This window comes from Sapajus apella, unplaced genomic scaffold, assembly GCF_009761245.1.
Source record: "Sapajus apella isolate SASKATOON/1434 unplaced genomic scaffold, GSC_monkey_1.0 scaffold11, whole genome shotgun sequence".
Taxonomy (NCBI): domain Eukaryota; kingdom Metazoa; phylum Chordata; class Mammalia; order Primates; family Cebidae; genus Sapajus; species Sapajus apella.
In genome coordinates this window covers 33,905,502-33,921,099 of record NW_022436951.1, presented here as the reverse complement: position 1 = coordinate 33,921,099, position 15,598 = coordinate 33,905,502, and the positions used below count along the sequence as shown (strand labels likewise).

At 39.0% G+C, this 15,598-nt stretch overlaps 2 long non-coding RNA genes across 2 annotated transcripts in view; one reads left to right on the top strand and one right to left on the bottom strand.

Moving 5' to 3' along the window:
* Positions 1-7,994, bottom strand: part of LOC116552390 — a 58,008-nt gene extending 50,014 nt beyond the window's left edge. Inside the window, exon 1 of the long non-coding RNA XR_004269362.1 lies at positions 7,876-7,994. This is a non-coding gene — a long non-coding RNA (uncharacterized LOC116552390). The remainder of the gene's footprint in view (positions 1-7,875) is intronic.
* An 89-nt stretch (positions 7,995-8,083) lies between these two features.
* On the top strand, positions 8,084-12,809 carry LOC116552388. The gene is made up of 2 exons (XR_004269360.1): positions 8,084-8,191; positions 9,404-12,809. It is a non-coding gene; the product is annotated as an uncharacterized LOC116552388 (long non-coding RNA).
* Positions 12,810-15,598: the final 2,789 nt, after the last annotated feature.

The window sequence follows — 15,598 nt, the reverse complement described above, 5'->3', positions numbered from 1 at the left end:
TATGGAATCACTGTTCAATTAAAATCTCAATGTGTGTCCTATTTTGATGAGTGTAGGTAAATTTTTACATGCCTAAATTATCTTTATAAAATGCATGCACAATTGCTGAGCTAGAGATTGTTTTTCACACCATGCCAGAAAAAGTGAGATCTAGCCTCAGCTCAAGTTACTCCTCTGCATGCAATGCATCACAGATTCTGGTTATGGTAAACTATTCATCATTTGTCAATGCCTTATCTGGGATGTTGCCAGAAATGCTCTCACATCACTCCCATCACCTATTTTCCTTCTGAAATTCAGCCCACGGATCACTCCATGTATCATTTTCTGATTTTCTTTAAGTCCTAAATTCTTGTGTAATACCATAGCATTTTGCATGAATTTCAGTGTGAGTGTGCACACCATATTAAACTGTGATCAACCGTGCACCTATCTTTCGCTGGTTTGCGCTACATCAACTTGGATAAAGTTATAAACTATATTTCCCAGTTCCTTGAGAAGCTCTACTTTTTTATGTTTTATTTTTTTAGAGATGGGGTCTCACTCTTTTGAGCAGGCTGGAAAGCAGTGCACAATTATAGCTCTGCAGCCTCAAACTCCTGGGTTCAAGCAATCCTCCTGCCTCAGCCCCTCAAGCTGGGACCACAGGCACGCACCACCATCGCATTTGGCTAAAATTCAAGTTTCCAGTTCAAAAAAGGAATCTAAGTAAGATTTGGAAAAGGGGAGCCTTAAGTTATTTATCTGTATAATCAAACAGAAAGCTTTTATGGCTAGTAAACAAATGGATGTCTCACTCTAATCACCACAATAGAATTTATAGCCCTATTCAGAGGCCAAGAGCCTTCTGAATGGAATCGAAGCCTGATCTCTTTAGGGGGGAACAACACTGTACTGTCAGAAATTAATAATTTAAGTCTTCCTCTTATCCATTTCCAAAGGTTTCTGAATCTATTTACCATGTCATTGTGCTTTGTGGAAGAGAAATAAATACTCTTCACAGGCTCTAAAGTGATACTTATTCTTAGGAACCCAAAGTGTTATTATGGTTCATTAGTCAAAGTAGGGGTTTACAGAATTGATGAATGTAGTTTTAGCACAGCTCTATCTCACATAGGGCCAGAAAGTCCCCAAATTTATTCAGTGTATTTTTTTTTTCCAATTCCAAAATGCAAAGTTGGAATCAAAATACTCGGCCCTGGAAATATTTCTATATGGGTTTCCTGAGTTGTGGACTGACAACTATTACAGAAGAAATGTAAAGAGGAACTGTCCACTATCAAAGTAATAAAAGTAATACCACCCTCATGGAAGAGACGTGGAGAGAAATGGAAGAGAGCTCCATCAGGAACCTAAAAGATGCAGGGACTGTTTAGGAAACTTGGATCTTGGAAAACAGAAATAAAATACCATAAACTTAACCATATGGTGACTTCAATGGTAGCTGCTGTTCAGTTGTGTGTGTGTATTTAATTGAAAAAAAAATAATATAATCCATTACCACATTACATAGCTATGAATCTGGTGAATGCTTTTATGTCTGTATTCTTTAATGAAGGATACTGAAACAATTTGCTGTCGGCTGGCAGAATCTGTAAAATTGTCTAACTTTAAGACTATATCAACATTAACTCTTCAGTCCTATATAATAGTGTAGTCCATGGGAATCTTGGTGACCTCTGCATTCCACAGGACATGACGCTGGCCCTCTACAGTGCTGATCAGACCTGGTGAGCACAAAGTCACAAAGATCCCAGGCACCCTGACCAGAGACACATATGAATTCCAGGAAAGGGAATAAATACCTAAAAATTCAATGCATTCCCACCTTTTGGACGTCTTGGCAAGAGGTCCAGCATTCAGAGGGCACATTGAGATACAGGGCAAAGGCCTCTTTGGATCTGTAGTGTGCTACTTTGACCTTTTTGATGATAAATCTTAGAGGCTGTCAGTATTGAATGGTGACCAGAGGAAAATACTTCTCTACAGATAGGTCTGGGCTGTTATACAAGTTGATCTGCTATTGGGGCCTCATGACCCAGCAGATCCAAAAGTATCTGATGTGTTTGTGGCAGGTGCAAATGCTGTTTAGAACCTTTGCGAGGTCACTGTAGAAGCACAATGAGAAACTTCAGGATGTTGGAGCACAGTTTTGTCATCATTTGCACACAGAGTGCTCTCTTTTCGATAGCTCCTGGACTGCTACTGGACCCTAGTAGAGATAGAATGTCTGACTCTAAGCCACTAAGTAACCGTTCAACCTCTTCTGCCTTTCAACAACTGGGAGATGTCCGAAGCAAAAGGCAAAGAATAGTGTGCACAGTAGCACTCTATTATAAGTTGTAGTTTTATATATGAGGAAAATACTGAGTCTGGCTTACAGATGATTCTATGTGACATGCTGGTATCATCTAAAAGTGGAATACTGCAAGATTACTGCCCCATCCAGGAAACCCTCTCAGCAGCCCCATTCTTCAGGAACTGTCAACGACTGTGGCAAAGGAAGCCCTTTCTGTGGGTAGAACTCCAAAAAATGCCCCTGGTGTTCATTTTTCCTGAAAGGAAATTATCAACAGTATATATCTATGTACATAAGCTGAAAGACTGCACAGATAATACAAAATTTCAAAGGAACAGAGTTGAAAAATGGGTAACAAAGAGGTGTGGGGAAGAAATGCGTGGCTAGCTAGTCCTCTCAATAGTCACAGTATAAAGATATTTTTGTCCCACTGTAAATGCTCTGAAAGAAATCCTGGGGTATAGAATGGGGTATGTAGAAAGGATTAAATCAGTAATTATCAGAATTTAGAAGGGGAGTCACCTATGCTTTTGAAAACAATGTGATATAGAGCTTGTCTCCAAAAAAATACATGTACATGGTACATACTTTACACTTTCTGAAGGTTCATGAACCTTCTAATCAGATAAGCTATGTCTACAAATCTCTTAGACTAAAGGTCAACAACATCATTTTCAATAGCACAGATCTGAAAAGAATTATCAACTAAATACCTGATTTAAAGTGAAGAAAAAATGCTTTAAAGCTTAGCCTCCAAGTAGACAGCCTACTCAACTGGGTACTTTAAAATAATTAGAATCTATCAAGTCTCTTTCCCATTCAGTCTGTTTTATTCTCTTTGCCTGTTCACTCTCTAAAACAAAAGAACCAGAACACTTTATGAATAATCTTAGACATCAGCTAACCTAATCTCCCTCTCCCTGAGTTTTACTGAATAAACAGACCCCAGAGGTAAAGTGAGGCACCAGCATAGTGTGACAAAATCAGACATAATTTTTAGAATAGTTATAGTATATTTACTTTCTTTGTGCTATCATGTTTGTGTTTTACATGTATTGAATAGCTTAATTCTCACACAATTCTACTAGTATCATCTCCAAGAAAACTGTGGCTTGAGAATTAACTTGTCCCAAGTCACGTGGTTGGCATGCAATTAAAATACTTGATAAATGGCCTGACATGGATGGGTATTAAGTGAGTAAATAATAGCAGTGTCTTTCCTTTTTCTTGTTCCTTCTTGATAGAATTATCTGATGATGAAAGGACTCAGGCTCAATTTTTCCAACTTTAGAGCCTTTACTACCTATGATCCCGTATTCCTGCCTTTCTTGCCATTCCTGTTCTGTCTCTCAACCTGACAATTAAGAATTTATAGCTGACCAAATAAAACTCGCATACTTTATATGACTTAACATCAGAGTGTCCCTTGTCAGTTTCCCTCACCACCTCTAAGAAAGGCTTATCTACATTAAGTTCCTTCTTACTTATTTGTACTTTCATGTTCCCCCAAAATTTTACATTTATATATAAGAATCTTTTGTTGCTAGTTTAAATAATTTTCTGCATAATTCAATGGTTATAAATATTCATCCCCAAAATAATATGATCTATTTTTCTTTATTTATCCTCACTATATATTTCCTTTAACTGAGATCCAGCCATCTGACATGTTTAAGTAGACTTGATTTAATATAAAATAATAAAGTAATCCTCTTAAGAAAATGTTCAAAGTGACATTTGGACATTACGGTCTTTCAAGAGATATTTTAACATTTATTATTGTAGTTATCCTTATCAATATTTTCCCTAAAATTATATTGCAACTCTTTCATTAGGTCAGTAAAGATCCTGCTCTTCTGGAAACTTCCTACTTCCCTTTCCATAAAATGGTTAAATTTCTCTAACCATTTTCTTATAATTCAAATGCTTTACGACACGACTTCTTTTTTAGATCATTATGGAAAAGAAAGAATATTGCTGAGCGTAAAGGATTCCTGGACTCTGAAACATCAAAATTTCAAACCTTAATTATTCTAGTCTAAGTTATAACCAGCTCATCTTGACACTAGTGAAGAAAATAAGACCTGAATATGTTTAGCATAAGTCAGACAGATTATATTTGATCAGTGAACATGAATTAAGAGTTTAACAGTATTGCACATAAAAAGAATAAATATGAGGGAATAGCGTTTTTTTTAGTTTTCTAAACAAAATGCAGGTTTTCAGGCCAAGTAATTGACTTTCCCAAGTGGTTTGATTAATTGTAAAACCTGAGGGAGTAAAAGTTTATTTAGTCATACTTTGTTTTATTGTAAACTTTGCTTTACTGTGCTTCGCAGATACTGTCATATATATATATAAATTGAAGGGTTGTGGCAGCCTTGTGTTGAGCAAGTCTATCAGTGTCATTTTTCCAAGAGCATGTGCACACTTCATGTATCTGTGTCAAATTTCGTAATTCTCACAATATTTCAAGTGTTTTCTTATTATTATATCTGTTATGGTGATATGTGGCAAGTGATCTTTTATGTTACTATTACAATTGTTTGGGGGCACCAAGAGCCACATCCACGTAAGACTAAACTGAATTGGTAAATGTGTGTGTTCTGACTGCACCACCAACCAGCTGTTCCACATCTCTCTCCCTCCCCTTAAGTCTCCCTGTTCCCTGAGACATAATGTTAAAATTAGGACAATTAATAACCCTATAGAGGCCCCTAGATGTTCAAGTGAAAGAGAGACTTGCAAGTCTCTCACTTTAAAACAAAAGCTTGAAATGATTAAGCTCCGCAAGGAAGGCATGTCAAAAGCTGAGACAGGTTGAAAGCTAGGCCTCTTGTGCCAAATGGTTAGCCAAGTTGCGAATGCAATGGAAAAGTTCTTGAAAAAAAATCAAAAGTGCTACCTCAGTGAATAAAGGGATAAAATAAAGAAGGTGAAACAGTTTTTTTGCTCACCGGGGGGAAGTTTTAGTAGTCTGGATAGAAGATTCAAACCAGACATATCATTCCCTTAAGCTTATGTCTAATCCAGAAAGAAGCCCTAATTATCTCCTTTTCTATGACGACTGAGAGACATAAGAAAGCTGCAGAAGAGAAGTTTAAAGCTGGAAAACATTGGCTCGTGAGGTTTAAGGAAAGAAGTTTTCTCCATCCATAAAAGTACAAGGTAAAGCAGTAAGTATTAATGTAGACACTGCCACAAGTTAGCCAGAAGATCAAGTTAAGATCATTTATAAAGGTGGCTACACTACACAACAGATTTTCAGTGTAGACAAAATAGCCTTATGTGGAATGAGATGCTGTCTAGAACTTCATCTGACATGCATTACTGTGATATTCACTTTAGTGAGGTGGTCTGGAACTGAACCCCCAATATCTCTGACATATGCCTCTAATTTACAAGGGGGAAAACAACTTTCTGCTGTTACATTCAAAATGGATTTTGAAGGAGTCAGTTTTCTTTATCACTTGACTTTCTTTGCTCAGAAAGTCCACTAACATGTTGCTCTAGGGCTTTGTTAAAAAAATGTTATTGTGTCCAAAGTATTTAAAACTTTCTAAGACTTAGTATCTATTTCTTGGTTAGAACTAAGAAAAAGAGAGATCACATGTAGTGTCTGATCCAAAACCGCAAGTATGCTGCACACTTGGCCTATTTAGGATTCATGTTAGAAACTGTCAACTGAGATGTTAATTATCTTCTTTTTAAAAGTTGCTTGTGGATCCACTTTTTTAGCCCAGAATATTTCATAAAATGACACTGACATGTTTTGAATATATGGCCCACCAAATCTCAATGCTGAATTGCAATCCTTAATGTTGGAGGCTGGAGCCCAGTGGGAAGTGTCTGGGACATGGAGGTAGATTTCTCATGGCTTGATGCTGACTTCCTGATACTGAGTTCCTGCAAGATATGGTTGTGATAAATTATGGCACCTCCCCAACACTTTTCTCTCTTGCTCCTGATTGGCCTTCCATCATGAATAAAAGCTCCCCGAGGCCTCCCACAGGAACCTAGCAGTTAGATGACAGCACCATGCCTGCACAACCTGTAGAACTGTGAGCCAATTAAACTTCTTTTCTTTATAAACTACCCAGTCTCAGGTATTTCTTTATAGCAATACAAGAATGGACGAATACACACACAATATTTTTCGTGGTAAATTCTTCCATTCTCACCTTGTATTCCCAGCGCTGCCCTAACTGGACTTGGGGAGTTTCATCATACTCTTCAATACAAAGATTGTGAGTATCTATGAATCCTTTTAAGACAATTTTTGTATTCTGCCATCAGGCTTCCTAAGCTACTTTGTGGATCCACAGGCAACAGAATCCGAACTTTCAAAGCAGTCACCAAACATGTAATTGACAGCTTAAAAAAAAAGAGATTAACAAGCACCAAAGATGTTATTCTCTAGTATTTCTTTTAGCAGCATTCCATCACTATCTTTTTCTTCCACTTCAAAACTCTGCAAAATTGCTGCAGAATATAAAGCAACTGTTCTAGTAAAGTAAGTGTTTTTTTTTAGCCCATTGCAAAACATCTATTCACCCATGTTTAAATCTCTTGTTCACTCTCTTCCAAGTATGTACTTGGGAAAACAACAGGATGCCAACCAGAACAAGCTCATTACCATTTTCTGCAGATAAACTTTTATAATAGGTGTGAAAAACCTCACCCTGAATAATGGTGGTTGTAGTGAAAAGAACCATGAACACAAGAGTGACTTTTGAACATGATTCATAAAGCTGCCAGCGCCCCAGTGTGGCAACCCCAGATGAATTTTGCTAACCATGTTAACAAAATAATTTCATTGTCACTTTTCCTCAACAGTACCCAATTTTTAAAAAGAATCAAATATAATAATGAAATACTAGAAAAGTATCATTTGAGATCACACTTCACACAATGAAAATTATCAGTGTTTATGAAAATAAAGATCTGTTTCCAAAAGAATAGCAAAATGTTCACAATAGATTATAAACATCCAGGACATCAGGGACTTTGAACCCTAATTCCAAGGCCTAGAAAAGGTGCCCAGCACCTAATAACAATACTAACTTTTGAACATTTACCACGTGCCAGGCACAATTCTGATACGCTCCATGTTTCAACTTAAGGCTTACAGTGAGCCTACAAAGTTTCAGTTGATATATTATGAGAACTGAAGCCCTGGGTTAGATAGTCTTCCAAAGCAATACAAGTTAGTAGCAGATGGGTTCAAACTCAGACCACGCATGTCTAGAGCCTGCAGACTTACACCCTTGCTGAAAAAACTGTGTTGGATAGGATCAAACTAGCTTTAGAAAATAGTCAATTTTTTGGGTAAAACGTCAAATGTCAGATATGTCGAGGCATGGGTAGCCTTCAAAGGGGTCATGCCTATGGAAGGAAAACGTTTGGTTTAGCAAATAGGAAAGTGAGAGAAAGAATGAAACAGGAAAATAAAAGGATCGTGATGGGGGCAGAGGCGGCCTGCCCAGACCTAAATGCCTTGTGGGCGACGCAGGGACACCTCAGTAGGACAGAAAGGAGGGAAGCTGGAGACACGGCCCACTTAGATGTGAAAGAACCTCAGATCCCACGGGACAGAAGTTCCTGAGCACCCGCGCTGGCCGAGCCGGCTCAGGGAGGCTAGCGACTGACGCTTCCCTTCACCTCCCGTGGCCGCGGAAAAGCCAAGGACTCCAGTGCGCAGCAGCTCTGCGCACGCGCAACACGGGGAGACACCGCCCACACACCAGGCACGCTGTGATTGGCCCCAGTTACCCTCGAACCTAGATTCCTACTGGTTCCGGGTGCCGCGCGTGCGCACTTTGGGCGCGCGGGCGAGTGCGTGATGGGAGCAGGTAGCGCTGTCCATGGGCATACCTGGCCCGGGCCTCCCTGGTGAGCGCTCTGTCGGTAGTGATCCCCGGGTTTCAACCGCCCGCCTAGCACTGGCCTGATGGGGACGCGGCCAGAGGCGGGAAGGGCAGCCGGCTTGCTCGCGTGTTTCCCACACCCCTCAGGCTCCGAGGGGCGCCGCGGGGGCTGGCTGCGGGCTCGGCCGGGGGGACCCCGGGAGCGTGTGTCTGGGCGCCGCGTCAGCCTCTCCCGGGTGGAGGCCCCTGGACGGTGTGAGGCCCTTTTCCGCCTGCCTCGCCTTTGGCTCTAGACGGTTTCTAGGCCCTGGGAAACTGCACACGGGGACGTGGAGAACGGGGGGAGTGCCGGCGAGGGGCACGCTCCGGGGACCCTGGGACTTTTCGAGCGCCCACCAGGCGGGACGCAGCCCTGAGCCCTGCCCGCCGCTGCTGCCGCGCCGCCCGTGGGCCTGCCGAGGCCGGGGCCTCCGCTGGGAGTCGTGGGAAGGTGGTGCCGGGATGTGGGTTTGTCGCGGGGTTGAGGGGGCTGACCTCGGAAGCCCTCGGGATGTGTGTGGCTCCTGGAAAATGACGCACAGGTTACCTGCAGTAAGGTTTCAACACCACCTTTCCGCAGTACTGGATTATAACAACTATATAGCTTTTTACATAGTACTTTTTGGGAGTTACTCATTTTAACAGATGCTGTGTTGAATGCCTTCTGTTTGCCAGTGCAGTTCTCATCTCTAGAAGTGGAGAGTTGAAGAAGATACATTCAGTTATTTTATTTTTTAATGTGTGGGCAAACTGATTTTATGCTTTGCTTTCTTTAAGGTTTAATTTGCCCTTAGGTGGACAGAGAAGCATAAACTTAATTTTAATTACTATTTGGTCACAGTTTAAAAGCCTCAAGTGTGGTTTGATTTTCAGCTTAGATCTTTCCTTACATATCTTTCCCGACACTTCCTCAGATTTAGATAGTGTGAGGATGAAAACTGTATGAATGTGCTTACTTTTGATAATCTGCGAGCATCAACTAAGACAATGTTGAGTGTATTAGACATGTTTTTCGAACTTTTTGAGAGTATAGGCAATTTCACTTGGGTTCTATGATTAATTTGCTAAGTATTAGGATGATATCAAGAAACCTGCACTTTTCATTGAATTGCCTTTGATTTTGTTCCTCAAAAAATGGGACAACAAAAATACCCAATTAGGACTACTGTTTCAGGCATTGTCTGATTGCATTTATCAGGTCTTATTATATTCATTCCATGAGGAATCTACGATCAGCGCAGTCAAGCAGATGCCCAAGGTTACACGTCTAATAAAGGGGACATTCCTAGATCGAGCCCATGTAATCTGACTCTAGATTCTGACTTTGAACTGCTGTATTTCTGAATTGGAGTTTAACTTCTCTGTTATCCCTAGATTAATGGTAAGTATTTTCTCTCTCTCACTCAAGGTAACGGAAGTTAACTCCAATCAGAACGCTAATTTAGCATATCTCCAGTAGAGTAGCTGCAGATTTATCCTACTCTAAAATTTTTACGCTATATCTTACCTGTCTTTTATAAATGAAGGGACATCTTCCTCTGTAACACATGGGAACATTGTATAATGTTTGAACAACCAAAGGCATTCCAGAGAAAAGATAGATGAATTTAGCCAAAGGCATTTCAGAGAAGATAGATCAATTTCATGTATTTTTATTAAAGCAATTAATTTTATTAAAACATAAATACTGGGTTATTTAGGCAAGTTGTAGTTTATGTAGCGTAACCACTAAGCTATGCTTCCTCTTTTTGCGTGTGTCTGTGTGTGTGTGTGTGTATACATGTGTTTTTCCTAAAGATGTATCCAGGCTTAGTACTTTCGGGATAAGTCCTGCACTGTGCCTTGAGAGATGAGGGGAGGGAGTTAAACGCAAAGATAAATTAACATGTTAATAGGATACAGGTCCTGAAAGTCCTTAGATGCCTGTTAAATAGTTTAGGCTTCACTCTGGGGGAAGTAGGAAGATTTTTGAAAGACTGCAGGAAGGACCTGATAGTTTGCAAGTTAGCACTATCACAGTGGCTGCAGACCTAAGAGTAGATGAGAAGGTTTGGTAGAAAAGTTAGGAAATGAAATTTTCCAAAGAAAAACACTGGAAAGAACTGAAGGGGTGATCTTGGAGTTTGAGCCAGGTAGAGAGTTTAGAGATTTAAGGAGAATTTGGTAAGAGATTTATTGTGAATCCTACATCCTAAAATTTTAATTTTTTTTTCTTTTCTAGAGATGATAAATAGCCAAAGACGTCAGTGACACGAACACAGTAAGCATAGGAGGAGCTGAAAAACTAGAAGCAATGAAAATGTCAACTATTTTGATCAAAAAGTAGCCATGTCTTCAGAATTTGATCATAAAACCAGAAATTAAAGGATGAGAAAACCATTTTTCTGAAGCTTATACTTTCACATTTCCTAGAGAGCATATGTGTATGGATGGGGGTAGGTAAACACTCCGCAAAATTTTCTTTAAAAAGAAGAAACCATCCTGGTTTGATGTTACAGCTGCCAGCTGCTCCCTTCCTGTGCCTGTGATCCTCCCCATACTGCCCTGTTGCTTGCAGGCTCCCCTGAGCTGAGAGGCAGGCCCTCACCCCCAGTGGGCATCTCCCTGGGACCTTCTTTATACCCTGGAGAACTTCACAGGGAGTCTATCTGTACACACAAAGGCTTCCTGATCCAGATGTAGATACTAGGGCTGACTGGACATTTAAGTCCTATGGACTTACTCTGCCAAAATTATTTAATAATGTAAAAATAATATATAATTCTTACAAAGTATCCCCTTCATAATATAATGAACTTTGGGATTATTGCATTTGAGTGCACATGTACAGTATAAAAGATTATTAATTTTTTCAAACAGTTATTGTCAAAGCTATTTCGCTCATAATGTTTATGAAAGTGCTTATAAAGTTCATGTTTTATGAGATTGGAGACGTATATTTTGTAATTTCATTCAGGTATTAATATTCACATCCAGTCCTGGTTTTGGCTGATGAGATTGACATTGTCTAATTTCAAGCTTTTTAATGTGTAGTGTGTCAGAGCAAGTGTAAAATTACTAGTGAAATATATACAAATATGCCTAACAATAAGTAGACTTTCTCACACTGATTACTTGAAACAACTAGGTGGGGCGAATCAGATGACTGTATTAGAGAATCAACTAATGCAAAGCAAAATAAAGTCACCTGTGTGAGTGCACAGAGGTAGCTGTGGAGGATGAAACACTATTTTAGGCTTTAGTTACACTCTGCTGTGATGTGCTGCCTAGTATTTGCATTAACCCGCAAATACTACAAGTTATCAATTGTTTCTAAGTCTATTATTAAAAATAGCCTTGCTTCATTTCTTCCTAAAATGAAGACATATGCAGAGTGTCTATCTTGCCAGTATGTGTTAGAATAATATCTTAATGTGTATAAATGTTTATAGGAATCTGTCTTTCAAAGAGCTATGTTTGCAAGTAATAGTAACCTTTTAAGGAACTTTTTTATTCAATCTTTTTTCTCTATAACATATTCTAGAATTTCTTAATGTAATGTTCAGAACCCTTTTCATTATCTATAATACTAAGTTTTAGGTAGGTAATGAGAAACTAATAACATATGGAAAAGTAATGAATGAGGAGTCAAGATGTGTGTCAATAATAAGTTTGTCAGCCCTTGAATTATGATTTTATTCAGGAGGTGATCATTTTTGAAGGATGTAAGGTAAGAGCAGTGATACTATATGGTACGTAAGACTTAAAGTAATTGAGCTAAGATATTACTTGAACTAAGTGTAGAAATAGAAAGAAACGTATTTTTAATGCATTTAGTTATTTGTATCAGAATATCTAAATTAAAGATTTGGTGTGGCTGTTTACTGGAAACAGATGGCAGATAATATTTCTTGGAGTTGTAAATGACAACATAATGTCTCCAACTCTGTGTAGCTTCTTCCTTCACTTTGTCTTGGCTTAAGATTTCCCTGTGTCAGAGAAGGCTTTCCTGGACATCAGTGACAGTTATTGGTCGCTCATGCTATGAGCTCTTCCCATTTCTCAGTCCTCTTACAGTAGCTGGGGTCATGATACTAGATCTTCTAGTCACTCCTAGTTCTTCTAGTCATGATACTAGTCACTTCTCCCGGCCTCCATGCACACACACTAAAATGTAAACCCCATGCCTGGCCAAAATAAATACTTGTTAAATAAAGTTTTCCATTTCTGTTTGTGATTTATCAGAAACAAGGAAGGAAATTATCTGTAAAGTTGATCTGTGCTTTGCCAATTCTCATTTAGGGTACTTGACCCTTTTTTAATGGCTGTGCATTTTTTATGATGATGAATATAAAGTATTTAGCAGAAATGTTTTTTATTAAAATCTTTGAGCTTGTGGAATGAATCTAGCAGCCTGTGTGAAGGAAAAACTGCTAGAGAGTCATCTTTCTGCCACGTGTAATCATTACATTTAACTCAAGTTCTCCATGGGAGATCCATGCAGAGATGTGAAAATGGGACATCTCTTCCTTCTTAAAATTTGCTCCAGGTTTTGGCTTCAGGTGCCTCCTGTTTTTTGCCTTCCTTTATTCCTGGGAGTTCCCTCTATTTACTTCCACAAGGACTCTTGATATAAAAGATATTTGTATACCCGGGTGTATGTGAAGGAAGTGAAGGCAAAGGTAGCAGTCATTTCAAGCTGAACATGTTGAGTGGTAAATCGAGCACTTGTTTTTTGTAGAACCTCCTGTGGCCATCTCCACAGTGCCATATTTGAAAGAAATCTTGTGTAAGCACTGTTCTAAGGGTCACTGACCGTGAATGATGGATGTGGTGACAGTGCGGCCATTGTAGAGACAGGCAGACCAGATATTGGTGACTTTGATTTTAGTTGACAAAATTTATTTGCTTTTAAGTTTTAAAGCAGTACAGCAGTGTGAACGTCAAGTCATAAACTTTCATTTAGAAAGTTCAAAATTTAGTTCAAATATAAAATATTCTTAATTTAAATAAAAGCTTAAAACTCTTTGTTTTTAGTTGTTTTAAACACAAATGAATCAAGAACATGATTATCACCCGTTATTACATGTTTATATTTCTGTTGTATACTGAAGGGGGTGTTAAAATGAATGCTGCAGGAGGATTTTGGTTGAGAAATTGGGAAGAGGAGGAAGTAGCAGCTGAGACTGAGACAAATGGACAGTTAGGAAACTCAAGAATATGAAACAGTACAGAACAATATAGTGTTTCAAGAAGAACCTTAAGGGGCAACCGGGTCTGTTACTATTGGTAGGTCAAGTAGGAGAAGAACTGAGAAGTATCCATAGGATTTGACAACATTCAGGTCATGGGGACTGAGGAGCAGTTTTTGTTGAGTGGTAGGCACAAAAACTTAACATGAGTGGTTGTAAGAGGAATCAAGGAGAATAAGAATCCATGATCGGTGGGAGATTTTGAGTTCAAGACATACTGGGGCTGGGCATGGTGGCTCACACCTGTAATCCCCGCATTTTGTGAGGCCAAGGAGGGCAGATCACTTGAGTCCAGGAGTCAAGACTAGCCTAGACAATGTGGCAAAACCTGGTCTCTACAAAAAGTACAGAAATCAGCCAGGTGTGTAAGGTTGTCCCAGCTACTTGGGAGGCTGAGTGGGAGGGTCATTTGAGCCCAGGATGTTGAGCAAGGATGCAGTGAGCCATGATCATGCCACTGCACTCCAGCCTGGAAGAAAAAGTGAGCTCCTGTGTTAAAGAAGAAGAAGAAAGGAAAAAAACACATTGAGAAGTCAAGTAAACAAATCTGTTTAAGTTAGAGAGCTAGATAAGAGAATAATGAAATAAAGCCAGTAGAAGGAAATAGAAAACAGGCAATGACAGAAAATTTTTAAAAAATAATAAACCTAAATCTGTTACTAAAATCACTAATTAAAAAGTGAGGAACAGACAGAAATAGGCATCATGATCAAAAAGGAGGGCACAACTGTACATACAATAATTGTTAAAGAATCCAAACATGCAGTGCCTTCTATGATCTCTTGTTCCTCAGCATACATTTTTACATCATCATGATGGGTGGAAAATCAGGGTCTAGAGTCACAAAAATAGGAATGGTGGCATCTCAGAGGGGCAGTAGAGCATAGTGGTTTGAAAGCGTAGACTCTAGTGCCAGACCACATGGGTTTGAAAATGCCCTGACACTTACTAGCTGTGATTTGGTTAGTGCCTCAGTTTCTCATCTTGAAATGAGGATGATGGGAGTCCTTGCCGCATTATGTGAATAAATAAGTCACTTTGTGAAGAAGCACTTAGAATAGCTCCTAGCATATAGTGAGCACTCTAGTGTGGGTATTGTTGAGTACTAAAAATTTGTTATATAATTTTAACTCAATTGGCCATAATTTATTATTCCCCTTCTTTAAAATGCAGCCAGGATAAATTAGGATCATTAGTGGCAACTTTATTTGGATCCTGAGGTATTAGTAAATCCTTTATTTTATCATTTTAAGCACTAGATGAACATTAATAAGCTTATTCAAGTTTAAGCTAGATCTCTCTGGAGCTAAATGAGTAGGAAACCAATACCCCAAGTTACCTGCTGACTTCCCAGTCACTCCCATGTGCCCAGGGCCAGGTGTTCCTAAGTGCCTTCTGTTGTGAGTCATGCAGATTAATCTAGGAAGCCTGTAAGTTGTTCTGTTGGTGCAATTTGGCTTAAATTACATACATATCAAAGTGGCTTATTACGTCAAAACTGAAAACCTAATTTAAGCATGTTTAAAACACTTCAGCTGACATGATAAACTTTCCCCATCTGAAGAGGGGCATTAACTCAATTGCTAATAAAAGCCTTCTTATATAAGCTTGTTTTTAAATCTATTTTTCCATATTTTCATCTATAATGAATGCTGACATTTTTCATTTTAAATATTATTAGTTAATACTTAAAGGAAATCCAAATACTGTCTTTGACAGCCCTTAGATATTCATGGCCAGAGGTTATGAATCATGGTTTTCTTAAGTAGGAAACATTTTGTTGTTAAAATAATTCCTTAGAGAGAGAGCGAATGCTAACATAGATTAGTTTATTTATGTCTAAACAACTTAACTTTAGCATTTATTGTTTTCTGTTTGTATGTATGTAATCCATCAGTGTTACCAGAGGCATAGCCAAAGAGGTGAAGATCCAGTTCAGATGCTGTAAGGCGGTCCAGCTACTCATGTTTGCTTGATCTGCAGAGGTTAGCACAGCTCCTTATTAAACAAGCTAAACATACCCAGGTGCTAAACACTATGCCACATATTCATGTTGAAAGCAAACAAAAACAGCCCATGACATCTAGAACTGATCTGACATTTACATTTAGACCTCAATACAAGCTAGTCTAATGTTCATGGCCAGACTCTTGTGTTCTGCC